The following is a 21,987-nucleotide window of genomic DNA, read 5'->3' on the forward strand; positions in this document are numbered from 1 at the left end:
GTACGTTAGTCTTTTGTAAAAAGTGTAAGCAAAAATAAATTAGAACATTTTGATAGTTGCAGTTCTGGTGAATTGCATCAATCGCATGCTGGGCTTTCCGCAAGACTACACAATATTAAAAAAAAAAAACGCAAGGAAAAACAATTTTTAAAAAATTACAGAATATTTATGAATGTTCTGAAGAAATAAGTAAAGTAATTATAATTGTTTCAGATAACTGGATCTTATTTGAAAAAAAGAAAAAAGAATTTTTCCGAATTAGGAGGTATTTCTGTTTCAAACAAACTGTTTTCAAAAACTCAACAAAGAAAATAGAGCGTTTTTGCTGCAGCCTTAGCAAGTTTTTTCTAATATCTTTAACACTCTAAAATGATTCTCGTGACTTCAAGTTCAAAGTATATGAACTCGGTGTCCCTGAATTTTCGGAGAAAATCTGTATGTTTACTAATATCCTTGGATAACGTTTAACCGGTGTCTTTCGTAAATTTATGTCGTTGGTTTTACAGTGGAGTCATCACCGGGGTGTAGGACAGTAATAAAAACAAAAACACATGGGGCATGTAGTCAAAAGCAGAACTCAGTTCTAGTTTAGGTTACGTCAGACAAACAAGTCAAACATTTAATCGAATTTAACAAACACCTGAAATGCACAAGCACGTTACTCATTTTTACTGTCACACGTGGATCACGCAACGCAGTGAGAACGTCGAAAGAGCATTTGTTTACGCATCAAAAAAAGTCCCGTCCATACGAAAACGGATAGGCGTAATTTACGAAAGGGAAACCTTATGTTACTTACCCCGAGTCGGTCGCACGAGTAATACGCTTTCGCGCATTTTTAGACAAATTTTTGCGTCGTAAAAGTTAAAGGTAGGTTGAGCAAGGTCTGTTACATAAATAAAAATCTTGTTTTAATTTTCATTTGACTTCATTATTTGGGGAGGTAGGATTTCGTACGTCTAGTTGATTGTAACTTAAAAAAGGGTTTGTAAGGTTTGTTGTTTACATAAATATTAAATTAGATCGTTGTTAAAAAGTATATTTAGTAAGTCAAAGATAAGTTTAAACAAAATTATTTAGTAACTTTGAAAGGATTAACTGTTTAATCATTAGTTTCCAATTATTCTTATTTATTTTTATAATTTTTTGAATTTATAATTTATATAATTTTTGGTTTTAGTATATTAAAAAAAATTTTGTATTTATTTTGACTCTTATGGTTTATTTTTATAGTTTTTAAAGTAATTTTTTTATCGTTTCTATCATGTTAAATATTAAAGAACTTGCATAAATTTACTTCTTTATTTATTTTTCGTCTAGGTTGTGGTAACTAAAATGTTAGTTTGATTCTACCTGTAAATACATTAATCCATTTAAAATTATCGCAATAAATAAATATATAAAATTCTAACAGCAATGTTTGACAAGCAATAGGTCACAGCTAAGTTCAGTTTATCAGGGATTAAAATTATTGCAAAAAGGAGATGGGAGACCCGTTGTTTAGTAGTGGTTTTACAAGACTGGCCCTTCTTCAATATTATAACTACAGTAAATTAATGGATCTTTCAACGAAGAATTCACCTGAAATAAACAAAGATTATTTCGTAATTTCTAAAAACTGAACCTTCGTAGAAACTACTGCGTATTTCAACTTCCGAGTTGTATGCTTTAAGTTTAACAAGGTGGGTAAAATAAGAGTTTAAGTACTGTAGACTTCACCTTTTTTTTTAATGTTTTGTTAATATACAAAGAATTTTATTTTGTATTCATTTTCAATGTAAATAAACTTTGCGTCCTTATATTTACGAAGACAGCCGGAAATGTACGAAGATCCCTGGATGATTTGTAGCCAGCGTTCTTCCGCAAAAAGAAAGTGAAAATTTTAAACAGCGTAACTCCGCCTCCATTACCCGGAAATGACTGTTGGTCCACGCTGGCCAGGCCTCGGAGATGAATTCCGTGCCGTTATCAGGTCGAGTAACCTGACCTTTGTGTGGAGTTCGCCAGGGTCGCTGACCTCAAGGAAGCGAGCCTGAGTTGCCACGTGACACTCTCTTGAAAATTTCCATCTTAATATTACACAGAAAAGTGTTTACAAATAATGCAAAGATCTTCATGAATTTACGGATAGCGTCGTAAAATTACCGGCTCTGAGTTTACTCACCGTGAACATGAAATCACAAGAATTATTATTTTCAAGCAGCGACAATCATTCAAAAACTTGTGTTCGCTGCACAGTAAAAACCATGGAGTTTGGAATCGCAAGGAGATGGCATGATGTGACGTAGGTGGTAAATTTTTTTAACCTCGCCATCGCCATTTATTATACGCCCAAATCATTGCGGAGATGGAGCTTGAACACTTCTGATGATTGTTAGTCAAGTATGAATAAGAAACTCCGTCGTTAAAAGTAGTAATTTTCATAAAAAAAAGAAGTGTCATTTAAAACTGTTTCCACACTGCAAACAGTACACTTCAGCCAATGTGGTGGGAATTTAACCAATATGGCTCAACAATTAGCTGCAGGAAAAAAAAACGGCTTCACGCAGTTACAACCATCCCCTGGTAAAATCATTATTATTTCTTGCAAATGCCCGTTCACTTTATTTACTAAACTCACAGAACTCGGAATTTGGAATTCGTCTTAGATTCTAAGAATATATAATTTTCTGCAACTTCAAAGAGCAATTCAATGATTGAGGTGGAATTGTAATCTAAAATTTATTATATTACGTAGTTGTAATTTACAAAAGTGCGTAGAGACGGTGTCATCTCTTTAGTTCTGACCATCACGACAAAATACGGCAATTACTATACACGATAACAATTTCATTTTAACAGCGTGACATTATATTAAGACCTTATGAACGTTGTGCGATTAATAGTCAAAATAAATATACTAAAATCCAAACTGCAAATAGAAACATGTTCGTTACGAATCTGAAAGATTGACAGGTTTTGTGATTAATTTAGTAAAGTGACAAAATTTCTGCAATGTTAATTAAATTCCAAAATAAAAAATAAATTTATAAATTACTGCGTGCAGTTTGAATAGAATTTCAAAGATATAATTTGCCGAATTACCTAAATAAATTAATTTTTGAATTTGGTTTTAGTACCTACTGTAAGAACTCGAGAGTTTCAGAAAGTAGTCATTTGTACAAGACGTTTAAAATCTAATTTTGTAATGTAGTCTGACTCTTAGTTGTACAGACTCATTAGGCTAAAGCGACCATTAATCTGGGAGCAGATACACATCACTATGCGTGAGGTTTTTAAGCACAATTGTAGTTCGTTTAATGTAGCATCGTTCCGTATTTTCGAGCTATTGAGACTTTTTTAAGGTGGAAACTTTAATATTTTTCTCCTGAAATTTTTTTTCGATACGTTCTGTCAATTTCAACCGTGTTCGTGCACTCAAATGATACATTTTAAGATTACTTGAAATAAAATTAAATTACATATTATATTACTTATTTTCCATTACGACACAGTCATAGCGTCAGTTATTAAGATAGATAGAAACAATGCATTTATCACATTAAGAATTTGTATTCGCAATAAAAATAGTGTCTTAAATTTAAATAAAAGATCAAAAAAATTAATACAATAAGTGACAAATTGTCTTAAATCCAAGAAAATTTTCTGTTCAGTAAATAACTTTTTAAATAAATTAATTAGTATCAATTTGCGGATTATCAAGTTTAAAAAAAAATTAAACGTTATATATATTCACTTAGATTAGCAACTCTTGCTTAAATAATTATAAGAGTTTTAACTGTCCAGTTTTTGTTATTAATGTATGTCGCATTCAGATACGTTGGAAACATGGAGCCCTTTTGTGTAATTTATGCTTGGTTCTCTGGCAGTGTCGTCATCGTTGAGGACAGAACAACGTGTCTTTTCTTTCGTCACAATCATACTAATCACAGTACGTCTTTCTCCCTCGTGGATATTCCCGGCGTTTCCGACACCCTTTTTTTTCTTTTTTTTCTTTTTTCCATTTCGCTTCTGGTTGCCGACCTTTCCCGAAATCCCTCCTCATCCACTCCGCTAATTGGCGCCGCGCGCCGGGGCCGAAAGTTCAACATGCAGAAAACTGGGGCGTGTGGGTGGACGCAGTTCCGCCCGGAAGCAGAGAGGGGGTTGCTTGTTACACCCCGCAACGTTGCTAACTTTCTCGTCGAAGGGGCCGCCCCTTCTCCCCCCCACCAAACCATCACCGGGATTTCGTCGCCAAGTCGCGCGACGCAACGCCTCCGGTTTTATCGAAGTGGAACTTTTACACAGCCGGTAGAGTAATAACAGAATCACAGGGTGACGAAAGCGGAGTTGGTTTGGTAACAGAGTTAACGTTGTGTAACGTATGTGACGTGTATAGCGAAAATTCCTTGATGGCACGGGGGTTAGAAAAAAAAGTGTTATTAATAAAAGTAAATCAGTACTGGTTAGATAAATTTTAGTGAAATATAAATATAGGTTTTTAAAACAATTTTTTATTTCACATCTGCGGTGAAAAAGAACGGGATGAGTTTTGGTTTTATTTACTTAACGGATATTTCCATGTTTAATAAATCTGTAATTCTGAATTTTTAAATAGTATCCCAGTGAGAAACAAGGAGAGGGGTAAAAAAGTTTTTGTTTAAGATACGTTCGGAAAGAAATTTGATACCTGTAATTTACATTTTAAAGAATAATTTGATTATTTTAAAAATGTGTAAAATAATTTAAGTATCTGTATTAAGGAAAAAAAATAATTTTTAATGATTTATTTTTTTCTTTTTATATTAGATTGACAAAAATTCACTCATTTAAACAATAAATTTAGCACTCAATAAAGCAATCTTGCGTTGGGTGCTTCTAATCAATTCAATCTTCGTGCATTATTTTGACTAAAACAAACATTTTTAAAATTGTAACAATAGACGACATACAAATAAAAATAACTTAAGATAGCTTACATTACCATTTATAAAGTAAAAAGTAAAAAAAAATTAGAAATAATAATGGTTTTAAGCTCGATGATATAACTATAAAATTATATTAAACACAAAAACATTCAATCAACCGGTACTGCAAAGCATTTCTTCATTATAACTTAAATAAAAAATTTCGCAAGGAAGTAATAAAATCCTAATGATGTCTTATGCGGTTAAGCGACGTGACCGCTAAAAATTTTTTTAGTATTATAACTAAGTGATAACGTACTCGGTGTTTAATATATTCTTTCCGTAGTATTTTGTATACAAACTTCATTTTCTCTGACAAAGGACGCTTGGCCAACAAGTTTCCTTTGTTCTTTGCATAATAAAGTCTAGGGTCAAAGTAAAGTCGATTTATTTATCGGTTCATATCTTTAGCTGTGGTCGTGTGTTTGACTTCATTCGAAATGTTTCATTTAATAGCGCCGGATCGGTTTGCTAATGAGACGTAGCTACTGATTATTTCTAACTGTTCGTTTCAAAAACCTTTTTATTCCTGGCCCAGCAACCGCGCGCACAAAGGGATTTCCGGGAATCGTCCGAATGAGCAGCGGGGCCTTTCGCGGTAGAATTTTCGTTCTCGGCGAAGACCTTGGTAGGGAGAATTTGAGTGAGGGGAGGGAAAGTTGGGGTGGTTTGAAGTCGGAGCTCGTTACGGTAGAGCGCAGTTTTAAAGCCAGCCCCTCAAAGAGGCGACGCGGTTTCTTACGGCGGCAGTTTTAGCCCTTCCGCGCGCGAAATTCAGTTTCCATCCCTAACCTCTTCATCTCACCTGCCACCAGAGGATACTTTTTTTTTAAATCTTCCAACGGAGATTACAGTTAATTAATTAAAATGTTGAGAATTTATAAAGGGCTTTCTCTGCATTGTTTTGCCGCCTCGTTTCGCCCGCCGGATTTGTGTTTGTCTTATTGCGCTTCCAAAAAATATCTTAGAAGTCAGTAGTATGTAAATGTTCTTCCGAGCGTAGGAATCACACTGTGGCGCATGTGGTGCCAACCACCATCTTGGATTGTGACGACATGGCGGCCATATGGGATAACCTTGACATTGACCTCGACAGCCATCTTGAAATCGAGCTTACAGCTCACTAATTTTGCACTTTTCGTTAAGCATGCCATCACATAACGTCGATATTCCATTACCTACCAGAGCTCGTATGGTCCTTATCGACATATTATATTAAATTTTTTTTATGCAAAATACGTTCGAAACATTGTGATTCAAACCAACACAGCTCTGACCTCTGGGTTGGAAAACATACGCCTTTACACGCTCGGCCATCCGGACACTAACCGGACTGAGAATTAAATAAGGTATATGAATAATAATACTCTTACTAGGACCACCATCTTGTTTCATTACTCGCTACCAGGAGCGCTATTGTCACGTAGTACACATGGCGTCTGCTAAAGAATGCTGCCGCCATATTGTTTTCAATACTTGTAACTGGGAGCGCTATTGTCTCTTAGGACACACTTATTAGCTAGAGTGCAGAAATCAATTATTGCCAGGGCGCCTAAAATTCATCACTGAACAAATACAGATACAATAAATAGAAAAACTAAATTACAAATAAAAATTTAATATATAATTTCTATAAGTATAAAAAACAAGCAATTTATAAGAGTTTCTCCCTTTCTACAGTCATTTTAGAAGGCAAAGCGAGTCCTTTGCATGTGTTTTCAGGGTAGTTCCACATGACAGTCGATTAACCAGGCACATCCAGAAGTTTGCTAGACACATCCAGTAGTTTGCTTGAGACACATCCAGTCAGTGGCCAGGCATGAAATATAGTCAGGAACTTTCAGTTTGTGGTCAGGCATGTGTAGTCAACGACAATACACGTCCAGCCGTAGGCTATACATGTCCATTTGGTGGATAGGCACATCCAGTCGGTGGCCAGACACATCCAGTTTTTGACTAGACACCTCCAGTAGGTGGCCAGCCACATCCAGTGGGTAGCCAGGCGCATCCAGTAGGTGGTCACACCATCCACTCAGTAGCCAATAGGTATTTTTCTTCGATACTCGGTGAGAATTTTAAACAGTTCGTGTTCAATGTCAGGCAAATATACCAGTGAAAAGATGACGACATACACATCAAACATGGCGTGCGTAACGACAAGCGCAACATTAATTAGCGGGGCGCTCGATTTCAAGATGGCAGATCCAATATGGTCGTCAATTTCTAGGTCAAGGTGAATGGTAAAGGTCATCCAAGATGGACACCGTGACATTACAATCCAAGATGGCGGTCGGCACCACAAGCACCACAGCCTGAAGCATGTGCTCGGTGGAACATTTACATATACTACTGAAGTCCTTAACGCTTTCTTTTTATCTCTTATGCGTCTTTCATTACCTTCCTCCCATTTCGTGTACTATGTCCAGCTCTCTCTTTATCTCTTTATATGTCTATCTCTGTGAAAGTTCGCGTGTACGTCCCATACTATTTATTTTCTTAATATTTCTGAGCCAAGTCGCTTCATTGTGTTGGAGGGAGAGGACCACCGCAAGAACCACACAAGAGTCGTTTTTGTTTTACTTATTTCTGAGGTGTTTCGTCACGCAAGGAGCAGAGGAAACAAAATTTTTGGCGTAATCTTGGGAGTTCTCTCCGTAATTTTTATAAGCTTTTAAAAACCTTAAATAAATTCTTATTTTATCACAAAAACTTTTAGCGCCCATTGAAAAAAATTATCTCGCTACTTTTAATAAGTGGTCACAAGCGTTAAAAAATTTACTCTGAATACATAATGTATCAAATCGCAATGCCTCGGTGTAATGTCATTATGTCTGTGTGTAGATGAACATTAAGTCTTATCAGAATGAAGTTCAATAACTGTAATATAAAATTGTTTCAGTGATTTGAAAATCCAGCATTTACTAAAAAAATTACGTTGCGACTTCATTTTTCTTAAATAAATGTAATTTTCTGTGTTTCATTTATGCTACAATATCTAATTACCTTACAGTAAAAAAAATGTTTTGTTAGTCGTTTAATGTGTCTTAAACCTTTTTCTACCTGGGTTTAACTTTCCCTCTAGTTATTTCACTGAGATCCTGTAAATATTTTGAGACTTGTGCTGTAACAAAATTAGGATCTTGTTTCCAGCCAGTAAAATTAATTTACAGATTTTTTTTACATATTGAGGTTTAATGCTATCAGTCTGTGAGTTATTTAAGTTACATGATGATATTTGACGAGTGTTTTATAGGTTCTACGTATGTATGGATATTACGGATTGTACATAATGTTGTTCGTTATGTCGATGAAGATAAATTAGGTAAATCTAAGATACAATTTTTTTTTTTCATAAATAGGAGAAAATTTAAGAGTGACTTGCTAACCATACCTTACAAGTAAAAAAAAACGGGTTTATTAGGAACTGATTTATAATAATATGGCATATTATCAGGCATTTTAGAATTACAAAGGGTTTCTTGTTGCAACGAACTAACCATAACAAACATTACTGTCGCTATATAGTATGATGAACACAGCGCTATCTTTACATTTTAAAGTCACCAGAGGATTTTCAATATTAATTTGCGTATTTATAAAGTTTACTTTTTTATTTTTTAGACGATACATTATAACATTAAGTATTAAATTATTGATGTACTATCATAAAGTTTCCTTTGGTACACCAATACGTATGTAATGTCCCTTAATATTTACGAAAGGTACTAGGTATATTGATACACGTGGGTCCGCCATATTTGTGTCACATTTCTGTTCATAGACTTCCGATTCATTTTCACGAAATTACTCCTACCAAGTGCTGCAAACTGAGAGCTAAGCTGTTAAGACATCGCTAAAGAAAATCTAAAAAAAAAAAAAGGAACATCACATGTGAGACCGCGTCTTAGTACCAAATTATTCAGTCATTATGATAAAAAGCTGTCAAAAAGATCTGTAACGAGGAATGGGTCCACCGTCTTCGATGTGGCAGAGTCCGAAATTCCGAATATTCACCGACACGTGAGAGATGTCAACGATGTGTGAGTTCCCGGACGTCGTACCAGATAGCGCCAGCTGTTCGCTCGCGGGCTGCGGGTCGGCACGGGGCGCCGCCGGAAATCGAACCCACGACCGGGCGATCGAAGCGCCGTGTCGCTCCACACACATTCCCCTTACCCACGCTACCTTCTCTCCTCTTGTTCCCCTCTTCCGTGAACTCTCCCGTTGCCCGACGATGAACCTACCGTTCGCTAACCCTCGGGTCGGACGCTCGAATAATCTGTGTTCGTGCATCTTCAGATATATATGTGTGTGTGAGTGTTTTGTTCGTAATGCTAGATGGATAAAAGTAAACTTAGGGTTTACCAGGTTTAACTTAGCATTTTCCAAGTCTGTTGGGTAATGTCCGAACAATCGTTCAAATTTGAATTCGGCGTTTACCCGTGTGCACCTAGGTCTACACAACGCTGACTGGGTGATGTTAGGTGTTGCGTCAGTTTTGAGCACGTGGCACGAAACGCGAAGATGCCGACTTCCCCCGCCGTTTGCTCAGTGGCAAGATGGCGGCCGAACATAGTGCACGTATAGCGTTCCGTGAGCGTTTTTATATAAAAAAAAAGTGCCTAGCGTTATTGACAACGAACAATATTTGCATTTAACATTTACGAACATAGAAATAACGAGGAAATATTCTTAAGGAAAAAGTTTTCTCTTAGTCAAGATCAATTGATAAATACCTGTATTGAAAATGTATCGTCAAAAAAAAATCTTACGACAACTAGCAAATGAACAATCGCTTTCAAGTGGATCAAGGCTATAAAAGGTGTATTTATAAAACAGAATCTGCTACAAATAATTGTAAATGCAAGGCTGCAGGAAAATTGTGCAATTCGAAGCGTCACGGCAGTTTGTCTTACTCAAATAAATAACCATTTCTTTGGAATTAATAACATTAGTATTTTTTTTTGTGAAATTACCATTTCGTGAACTAGTGTCATAATTATAACTTTTATTGCAAGTAATTGCAAATTTTTGTATTATAAATACTTTAAATATGTTTTTTTTCTTAAGGTATGACTGTTTTCTCGTTCGTTAAATCTATTAAATTAAACAAAAGTTATAAATAATTTGGCTTTTCAAACATCACCCAGTCAGCGTTCGATATACCTAGGTGTACACATGTACACGCCGAAACAAATTTATTTGAGTCATTATTCGTACTTTGCCTAACAAACTTTGGAAAATGCTAAGTTAATCCGGGTAACCAAGGTTTACGTCTTCTTCTAACATATCCGTATATATATAGTTAATTGTTCCAACCCTCGAGCTCACTATGATACAAACGACCCTCTCCCTGCAAGGCTAATTCTCCAGCATGACTAGGCGTGATACATTGTTGTATGTTGTTTGATGAATCACCAATCCAGGAAAGATGTAAACTTTTTATATTGTTTCTTTAAGTGTGCTGTATATATTGGCATTTGGAAATAAATTTTTAAATAATTAATGATTGTATTATTCTTTATCCTTGAAGATTTATCTTAATAATTGCTGGATATCAAAAGAACATTAAGAATGTAATATATCATTTAAAATTTTTTGCTGAAATTTTTGTGTCTGAATACGGTTAAATTTTAAATGTTAATTATAGTTAAAGGTGTACTACAAATTTAAGAGGTATAATGTTCTGTTTTAAATTTTTTTCTGAAATTTTTTAGTTCATTTTTTAAAGTGTGCAAATACTGAGACTATTATAAAAATACGGTTAAACTTTATTACAGGATATATTTTGAGTAAACTACTTGTTAAATTATGTTTTTAAATTTCGCAACTTCGAGTCATTACTTCATTATTTCTTTGTAATAAATCATTAATTTTGTTTTAATAATTACTTGCAAATATTTTAAATTTAAATTTTTTACATACTGTCGCTTATGAAAATTATTACAACTTTTATAACATATAATAATAATTATAATTTTTAAAGCGTTACACTGAAAACAGTTTTAGATTGAGTTTATCATTATACATTTGATACAGCTTATAAATGTAAGTTAGTTGAAGAAATTTAAACGTTTAATAACACATAGTTCATAACATATATCATCATATATTTAAGAACAGTAATGAGTTTAAATTGGAAATCGAAATATGAAGTGATATGTCGAGTCGGAACACCAAACACCACCTTAGCTTTAAGAATGAACCTTAATGATTTTCTGGAGGGTAAAGTTTTTGTTCGGTATTGGAGCTGTCATCAAAATCCAATTCCAAGTTCGAGAAATTCCATTATCGGAACTGGAAGGTATGCTACTCATGCGAAATGTTTATTCAAGCATTAGGTTTAGGAACACGAGGATAACAACTTCACACAATACAAAATCTTATGCTAAGAAGATTTAATTTATTCTTTAAAATTCATATTTAACTAAATTTTTATACACAGTAAGAAAAATAAAGTTAGTAACAAAATACAGAGAATTATGAAAATTAAAATGTTTGTTCTAACCGATTGAAAAAATGTTTCACTTTGTGAAACCAATTTACGGGAAAATGAATAATTATATACTCTTCACCAACTAAGCACATCGTCATCCAAGTATTAACAGTATAAACGGTTTAAAGTATTTAAAGTTCTTTCTTTCTTATTTTAAATAATAGGTCGATAAATTCATATATTGGAACGCACACTCTTTTTGAGTTAGAAAATAAATCAGAATATTAAATATTTTTTAAAAATATTAAAAAAATTAATGAGTTTGTTTTGCAGCGCTGTGTTAGCAATAGCTTGAAATCTGCAAAGTTTTTGTATTTATGCGTGTTTTTCATAGGAGATTCAGATTGACGTCAATAAGCGCGTTTGGTTATGGCTTCGATGACCCAATACTTATGTTTGCCGTGAACTACATTCGGCTCAAAGCAATCTTCCTCACTGTTTACCGCACTCGCTGTAAGCAAGGCGACCGGAGTCCGAGTGTGTTGACTCTAGGAATTGGAATTCCGAACTTCCGTCTAACCCTGTTTACATAGTCACGCAAGTAGATCTCCAAGTGGGAAATATGTTTATTTGAGTCACTATTTTGTGGCCCGTATCACAAAATGTAATATGCGTTTTAGGCGGGCAGCACACTGAAGAAACTGATTTCATTATAATTATTTTATGTTTATCGCAAAGCAATATTAAAAAAAAATATTTCCACGCTGTTGCCCTACAAAGAAGAGGAAGTGCTAATGCTTTATTCATGGCTGAGAACTAAAAAAAAGAAAGAGAAACTTCGTTACTAGATTCATCTACGTATTTGTGATAAGACAGTTAAGTTGTTATGTGATTCCAAAACATTGAGTGCCGATGAGGAGAAATTCAAAAATTTTACAGAATGTTGCAATTATAAATTCTCAACCTCCTTTCAGCATCATTAAAAAAGAATAAGAACACAAATTTAAATTTATGAAAACAAAGTCAATTATTTTATCTGATACTTGAAATTTCCATACTAAATTGACGAAACCATAATTATAAATTTCATGAAACCTTGATTGCTGAATTAAGTGAAATTTTTGGGTTAATTGTAACTCATTAGTCATTGATAATATATTTAAGTGTTCGCTTTAAATTGTTCCACGAAAATGAAGTTTCAAGTTTCTCTGTACTGGTTTCATTGAAATCATTAATTCAGTGTGTGGTTCTCTTACGTTTGCGCCTCCAACTTCATGACGCGATTGGAGAATTTATTAAAAATATTTTCGATTTGCATCTCAATAACGGAGGTTATGTAGAAATGTAAGTATGCCAAACATGCCTGGGAAATATTAAAGCAAATATCAACGTGCCACACTTTTAAACAATATAAAACAAAACAATGTGAAATCTGTAAATGGAACATTAGTAAAACATGTCTAGCCATGTAAGACTACCACATTTATATATGTATTTAAATGCCACAACGATTAAATCACAAATTTCTATAACTAGCAATAAACAATATGTTTAATACTCACGATATTTATATTAATAAACTCTTCCAGAAGGTATCAAGTGATTTTTTTTCATCAAAAACTTAGTTTAAATCATCCGAGGTCATTATATCAATATAAGAATGTTTTTGAAGTTATACCTCTCTAGACACATTATGAAAAAATTATGAGAATGAATTTTTACGATGCGCGCGCAGCATGCGACGAAATTATCATAGGATGAAAAAAAAAAGCTAAATACAATTAAAATTATATATGCTTTTAAATCTTATAATCCAGTTATTTATATTGAATACTGGTCCATATCAGTAAACTAAATTATTTAATAGAAATGTTAGTAAAATTAATTATGTTTATAAACATTTTCAAGTGCATTTAGGTAAGTAAGTTCATGCTCGCATGTGTATAATTTATTTTAATTAATAATTATCACTAAATTTCTTAATGAATAATTGAAATTAAGAAATAAGAAGAAACATTCAGCATATTTATAATATAATTATAATTTTCATTGTTAAGTTAAATTTGATTTTGATTATCTTACTAAATTAAATAAATAATTTTATGCACGTGATTGTATTATTAATGAATACTAAGTATTAGATTAATTTTTTTCACAATTTATTTAAAAAATAGTTCAGTGTCTTAAATAAAAGAAAGTTTAATTTCTAACGCGCGTTTATAAGTACACGCTATTTCTTTTCTTGCAGTAGTTTTATTTTAACCTATTGTCACACACGCGTCAAAATGAGCGCCCGTCGTGAGTGCAATGGAAGCGGCCACGCGGGCACGCGCGTCGAAGATGGTCACGAGGTGACAAGCGCGTGCTGAGACCTGCACGAGCACGTGGCAGCAGTCGCACGGGCGTGAAGGGTGTGCGTGCCAGCACCAGGCACCATGCATCTTCAAGGTTATGGGTTGAACATAAGAAATGTCAGCGCACCCTGTGCTGTGGGATTCAGCTACTCAAACACACGAAGACAAACGAAAGGAAGGTAGAAATGTTGGATGGGCACAAGTATGCCGGAGCCATTTCAATGATTTCTTGAACATAAAATAAAAAATGAAGGAATATTTGATTTGAAAATTGATTAGTGCATTATTATATATACACTCAAAGGATAAAGGACAAAACACCGATTAAAAAAAAAAACAACCTATTATTACTTAATAAAGATCGAAGGCTTTCGCGGCTATCGTCGGTTCTTGCGTGGCTTCTGGGTTATAGCCGCGTCGAAGGCGAATATTTCTTTGACGCTTGGGTCGACCTTACAGTCCCAGCAGGTGACTACTACTCTGATTATGGTGACTACAAGGTCGGCCGAAACGCCACTGAAATATTGGTCTTCGACGCGGCTACAACCCAGAATGCCAGAAAATACAAACATTAATTATGATTCAGTAATTAAAAAAATATTTATGTGAGCAAGTTTTCCAGTACTCGCTGGAGACGTGCAACAACTATCTTAGGTAAACAGACAAATTCATATGTTATCTTGTTGCAAATACACTTTTGATACGAAACACTGGCTTCGGACACGAAATTCAACGCAGCTTTCTTGAAAATAATACCGTGCGTGTTTAATATATGCGCAAATTATGTTTTGAATTACATTTCTGGACATTAATCACTCATAGTTTCCGCACCCACAGCTTTAATTTGTTACCGGAGCAGCTACATCGACTATTCAATCATTTTATAAACATACCAAAAATTTTAACTATTTAATGAAAAGTCTCCGAATAGCGGAAATGACTGAAAAAAAAATATTACCTAAATCTGGCTTTGAGCATGATATTTCGAAAATGAATTTTATTAAAATTATTCCCGTATTGTTAAAAGTCAATAAACTGTTCATACTTTAGCGTTTCCCTTCGGCTTTGTTGACTTCGGTTCACGCCAACGCGCAATGGCAGCACCTGGTTACACATTTACGTTCTACGCGACTTCCGTACCCTTCACGAAATTACTCCCACCAAATGGTGTATACCGAGTGCTAAGATGTTACACATAAAAAATAACGCAAGCGCACAAAGGCCCGTTCTATAATGACACGGAAAAAGGAGACGGATCACGTACGCGGGGACGTATCTCAACGGAACAGAGTTTCTGCAATGGCACGCAGATGGAGACGGACCCGCACGGATAAGCTCCGCAATGCTGAGGTCTTCCATTTAAGTTGCTCTGTGTGACCAATAGAAACTGAGAACTTGGCTGTGATGGTAACCATGTTTGTTTATGTTCTAAATAAATTAAAAATGGTTTCAAGTACAAGAAAATCTAGTGTTCTATTTTTACATAACCGTTAATTTTAATATATATGTAAATTCTGCCCGTGCTATGGTCTCAAATAAATAAATAAATATATATATATATATTTCGTAATATTTGACTACAATCTCATTGGCTACCATTTGCTACGGTTCCTTAAATTGTTGAAGCAGCATACGCGACAGAGAAATGTTCCGGGAGATCCGTCTTCGTTTACGTGATCCGTCTCGGTTTACCGTGAGATTGCAGAAACGGGCCTGACAGGTAGTAGGTGTTACGTGACACTCCCTCCACGCGAGTTGTTCGCCCCACGTGCGCAACATCCAGGGATCTCTCGAACCAAGTGCTGCGACGGCCGAGCGCAGAAACACCCCGAGGTCTGTGACGCGAGGCGCGCAACATAAACCCGCCTGCGGAGAGGGTGCGTCTTCAACGTGGCGGTAGTCGTGGGGCGTTCCCGAGTGAGCACATCATTGAAACGGCAGGCAGCTTGACGCAGCAATATGTGGGCTCTCTCGTTTGCTACATTGCCGTTAGTGTAAAACTGTGGCTGGTGCTACTGGTCGTCCAAAGCATTTCATTGCGGTTGTTGATCAATAATTATGTGTTTGGGGAAGGGGGGGGGGATAGCATGTATTTAAATGTCACGATTTTATTTTATAATTTCTTTTATTGCAGAAGATTGCGGAACACATTTTACTGCAGTATCGAAGCTATAATAAAAATTAACTTCAATCCCACAACCAACGTTACGTTTTAAATTCAACACTATGCATTAAAAGAAGCGTATTTAATACTGACGAAGTATTTTAACAGATGCAAATAATTGGATCTCTTTAAATACTGAATATTAGTAGAAAATGTACTATCCATATAAAATCAAATCTACTCCTTAAACCAATTTCACTTTGAATACACTTATTTATAATAATTATTTTATTTATTATTATTTATAATACTTATTTATAATTATTTGAATAATTTTTATATATTATTTTATTTCGTGAAATTGAAATAACCCTGAAATAACGTGGTTGTTTTTTTTTTTTTTTTGCTAAAATTATCAGGTATTGGATGAAATACATGTTAAACCTATAATGGCGATGATAATGATTGGCCCCCAGGCTTGTTTGATGTTTCCAAGCATCACCATTCAAAGATGACAGTGGCGTTCAAAATCAAAAGGTAGATTTTTATGTATTAGAGTAAATGTTTTATTTTATTTTAGAACTTAAATGAGTTACTGTAATTTAATATTACTCTGGTTTTTTTATGGGTTTCGCTCTACCCATAGAAACCTTTTAAAATAAATAAATATATATTGGTGGAATGGAAAGGCGTATTTTTCATACTCAACCATTCCCACTTACATATACATATTTCCAGATATCTCGCATTATAACAATAATACATTTGCTTTTTATTGTAGCACTTGCGCTTTGTATGAGTTACAATAGCGTGTATACAAAATTTCTTTTAAATAGAGAGAGTAGGTTTATTCTCATTGTCATAGAACTTTTTTGTAAATGGCTATTTTGGCTGAACGGTTCTAAACATTTTATTAGTTTGCCGCTTTTTTATGCCACTCTACATATTTTATCACGCTTTTTAAATCCTGGCATACAACGTTTTGATAACGTTATCAGAATCCGATACACTAACCTGGTGGAAAATTAGACGTGGTACAGGATAAGCTTCTCTCATAAAGTTGTCCAATATTCAATAAGTGAAATCCTTGGCAGTAACTCAACATCACATACCGCAAATAGTTTGCCTTTTTAAAGCAGCTATCGCTTTCATCATTTTGCTTTATTGCGTTATGGTTAACTGGAAGGCAATTGTATGTCAACTTATATTCATATGTTTATTTTTAACAAATGCACGATAATGACAAGCTTTACTTTCTTTAATCAGACGTGAATTTCTTATTCTGTACACAACGGTAGACACTAATCCTTGACATTGCTCACACGAAAAATTTCTAAAAACTATTTATTAAAAAAACAAAATAATAATTAAATGCAAAAACACATGGGCGATTGAAAAGTTTATAAGTGTAAAATATCTAAAATAATGTTAAAAAGAATGTGTTAAGTATAGAAATTTATCTGCGAAAACAATTTACGAGTCTTTATTTTTAAATGATCGAAGTACATTTATATATTACACAAGGAACGTTTTATTATTTCATTATAAGATTTTAAACGATTAGAAATGTAAAAAAAGTGAAAATAATATAATCTTTAAAAAGTTTTAGATTGCTAAATTTAGTAAACAAACTTTTACATTGTGAAAAGTATTTTAATAGTTTGAGGTAAGCTGCTTATTTATGTTTGATGGAGATATATTGACCATCTTCTTTCGTCCGGTGTTAATTACCCTCATTCATCTTTGTCGGATATATTTGGACACAGAAATTTTACAGCTTGACAGGGCATTAACGTGCTGGACGGTTGTGGGTAGAGAAAAACCTTAGCTCCTGAAACACAGGGTTTTCTTTTCTTTCTCAGAGCACGTCGCTTTCGCGTGGCCTTTCTCTGTTCCTCCCCCCCCCCCTTCCCAGCGATCAGGTTCTTCCTTGCCGCTGCCCCGTTTGACGACATGCCTCTCGAGGTCGTGAGGCGACCTCGTAAGGTTTCGCCGCGGCTGCAGCTCCCGTTCCGGACGGAGAGACGGCGACCACCCTCGAGAACTCCCGCCGCCAGCCAATCCCGAACTGCGACACACAACCCACAAACAGGCGAGGCCACACACGTGCGCCCGCGGTGAACAGCGCACAGCTGTGGTTGGTGGCGACGTTACCCGCGGAGAACCGCTACTGTTCACACCCGGCGCGACGCTCTGTCCTTTGTCGCGCACCAGCTCGCTGTTCCGCGAGTGACACCCTAGCGCTCGTTGCCCGGCCTCTCGGCAGGAGTAGTCTCGCGAATGGAGCGGGAATGCGTAACCATGGTGCCGCCGTCTGCGTCTGTGGCGCACGGAGCGAAACCGAAACCAACAAAGCCCAAGGGGAAACTTTAAAGTATCAAGTGTTTAGTGAATTATAAAAATATTGGAAGTATTTTAATGAAATTACTTGCCGAAAATCAGGTCCAAACACGGGGTTCAGTATTTTATGGGGTCTTCTTCGCTTTTTATCGGAGCCATTTCATTGTATAGTTAAAACTTTTAGTCTGATTATCAAATGATTCAATAGTCAACGTAGCTGCTCCGGCAGCGAATTCTAGCGGCGGGTGTTGAAACTACTTGTGATTCGCGTCAATAAATTAAGTTTAAAAAAAAATTCAAATTTACACATTTGTTTATCAAGATCGACATTATTTTCAATAATTCTATTTTATATTTGTGTAAGAAGATCAAGTTTCGTATTATATGTGTATTTGCTACTTGAGAACACAGGAATGTGCTCTTTACAGAAGTCAGATGTTACACAACTCTGGCGAGAACTGAAATACTAGCTAAACTTTTTCTCTTCATTACTATCAGTTAAGAGCTATTTTTTTTTTTTTGTAAATTAAACACTATGCAAAGCTTGAATTTGTTATGTAACAAATATCTTCAACATATATTCGCTAAGTGTAGGGATGTTAAACCTCGCGCAAGTGCTTGAAATTGTAATCACTATCTTTTTTTTACAGAAAGTGTGTTACTTATAAGTTACATATATGTTACATATATGTGTGATATATATGTGTGTGTGCGTTTTTTTTTTGTAACAGAACCAACAAATAGTAATGATGTGAAAATGCAAAAAAAAAAAAAAAAAAACATGGCTTGTGAGATCTCACCTTATGCTTTACCCAAGGACTGGTCACATTTTTCCTTAGGACACCTAAGATTTTCAGCTCCTTGGCTACTCGTCCGACAATTCGCGTTCGGTGAATTTTCGCATGGTGGCTTTCTGGTAATTACTAAGATTTTTAAGAACGTATTTTAAATGGTGTTGGACTTTATTAACAAAATTGTAATATTTTTGAAGAAAAAGCAATAATAATTAAATATATATTTTTTCTTTTAATTTTTACTTCTTCAGGCGCATTTAGGGTGAAACTTTAGTACACAACGAAAATGCAACGAAGTGCGCGTTCGCAGTGGCACGGAAGTTAAGGCTGAAGTCAAATTCGCATGCACTGAACGAGACACTGATTGATCAGGGTGAAGGCCCTGGCTCGATCAAACTGTATCGTGGATGCTCCTGTGACGCTGAAAGTATAAAAAATTCCTAGTCTGTAAATCTTTAATCCATCCAATGGAGGATGTTTGATTGTGCAACATTTGGATTTTTTTATTGTTGAGATGTTAAGTATTAGTTGTCACTATTAATTTCATTAGGATTTTGATTTCAATATGTAGCCTGATGAATTAATAGTAAATAATTGCGTTAATTTTTTGTAACAGAAATAATGTTATTTTTTTCATTTAGAAATAGTTGTTTTCCCAAAAAAAAATTCAATTAAATATTCAAATGATTTTACCTTCTCTAATTTTTGCATTACTTTATTCCTACAATTTAACTGAATGGTACAAATAGTATGGTTTAAGTAAACGATTGTTTATATATATAACTACATATTTTAAACACTTAACTTTTATTGATACAATTTTTTCATTTTTTATGAAGTATAAAGATTAAATCTTTGTTCGAGTTTTTTTTAGCAGAAAAATATATTGTTGTTTACTCCATAAAAAAGTACGACTATCTGTATATACATGTATACTCACTTGGATTACTCAAGCTGCCAGACCTAGGAAGCAAAAGAAAAAAGCTAGCGCTTCAGACAGTAAAAGTAACAAGTGCAATTTTTTCCACGCTTCACAAAAGAGGAGGAAGCTAGTAATAGCCTATCTCACTCTACCACGAATTTGTTTTCTTGCGCCTTTTTCGTGTTTTGCTATTTCGTTTTCTTAGTTGATTTTTTTTGTTCACATTGTAAAGGGAGGCTTTGTCAGTTTTTACCTCTGCGTGGGTATAATGGTAGTGATCTATAAATGTATTCATGGTTATTCATCAGAAAAAGTGCTAGGAGTTGCGTATAAAACACTGGGAAATAATTTTAAAAAAAAATTTTATGATAAGCGAGAAAGAAAGTAGTCGATTAGTATTTTATTCTTTTAGATTTTTAGCAAATATTTTATTGCAAAAAGTCTTATATTAAAATAATACTTTATTTACATTAAAATTTTGCGGTTTAGTAATGTAGTAGTCACAGGTTGATTTCGCACATTCAGTTTAACAAAGGTTAAAATTTAAACATCTGTTTTTTTGACCTGATGTTGGCATAGGCTAATATTATGCGTAGCTTTCTCTAACCGAGTAACAAATCTAAATAAAGAAGAACCAAATAACTTTAAACACAATCCTGACTGTCTCAAAGTTAAAATATCAAATTGGTTCGAATACTTAATTACTTTGGATTTCTCTCCTGCAAGTCGGTGAACTTATGTGATTTTTATCCAGTCCATAGTTACAAATTTTATTTAACACTGCCATCCACGTATGTCTTTAGAATATATGCTTGGAATCTTATGTGAATTTAAAAAAAAATTTGTACTATACGTGAGAAAGAGGAGAAGCAGGAATCTTCCAGGTGTGTACTTTGATGGTTCAATCTGAATTTTATATCTGAACGAGCTTGTACAAATTCCTTTTAGCGCCCTTTTACACAGTAGTTTATCACCCCTCTCCTATAATTAATCGATATCTAACCACTATTCCCAATTACAATAAGAAATAATTTACAATTAGAATACAATGCATTTTACAATACAATAAGAACTAATTTATTAAATATTCCATAGTTAACCAGACCTAATGTCTAATGTCTCATGCCCATTATATGTTACGCCATTGTGTATTGAGCGCTGAGCAAATATCACTGGGAACTTTGAGATGAACTGACAGTCCGGGCGGTTAATGTCAGTGAACTCGGATCGACACAGCGTGGGCAGACGTGTCCGGAATTCTTCACGGATTTATGCTCGTTATTTTTGTAATCAGACGTAAATATTAAAGCATCATTTTTCTTATATGGGTTACAACCATTAACCGCATATAATATCCATATTTTAATGTTCAAAAGCCTGCAAGTTTAATGCTCTAAAGAGGCTTTTTACGTCGTCAAAATTTATTTTCAATTTGAAATAGAAGCATTTTTGATGTGTAAACACCTTAGCTCTGGGTATTGTGCATTTGGTAGGAGTAATATTGTGTATGGAAAGGAAGTCGATTGAAACGGAAATACGTAAACAAGGTGCTGCCATCGGTGCAAGCCTCAGGATTCTCGAAAAAATGATGGTCCCGCGTGATTCATCCGTTCATATTAACTTTCGCGATCATCGGTGATTGTATGAAGTTCATTGGTGGGCCAAAAAAACTTTATAATAGTACGACTTTCATTTGAAACCTTATGTTATCATTTATGATCATAAAAATAAATAAATGATAACTTAAAAAATACGCATTACCATTTGGACAATCCTTAGTTAACATTGAAATATAGAAACGTGCACCATTCTTCATACTGTAGAGAGACAAATATTTGTTATCCTACATATATTCAAGGACATGTTTAGTAAAAGAAAATCTTAATAAAATTTTACTGCTAAAGCTTAATGTTGAACCTGTCAATTTATGTTAAGGTTTGTTTATTGGAAGTATAAATAAACGTTTACCTGTCATTTAAATAAAAACAAATATACATACATATAGCTAGTGATATAATATGTATTTTAAAATGTTTATAGTTAATGTATGTAATGGACTGACACTTTTCTTTGAAAAATACTTAAAAT

The 21,987-nt window shown here is 34.5% G+C and overlaps 1 protein-coding gene across 4 annotated transcripts in view; it reads left to right on the forward strand.

Annotated features, from left to right (window-relative positions):
* LOC134536418 (tyrosine-protein phosphatase Lar-like) overlaps window positions 1-21,987 on the forward strand; it is a 1,395,465-nt gene that overhangs the window by 409,527 nt on the left and 963,951 nt on the right. The window lies entirely within an intron of this gene.

Source organism: Bacillus rossius, chromosome 1 (genome assembly GCF_032445375.1).
Source record: "Bacillus rossius redtenbacheri isolate Brsri chromosome 1, Brsri_v3, whole genome shotgun sequence".
NCBI classification, from domain to species: domain Eukaryota; kingdom Metazoa; phylum Arthropoda; class Insecta; order Phasmatodea; family Bacillidae; genus Bacillus; species Bacillus rossius.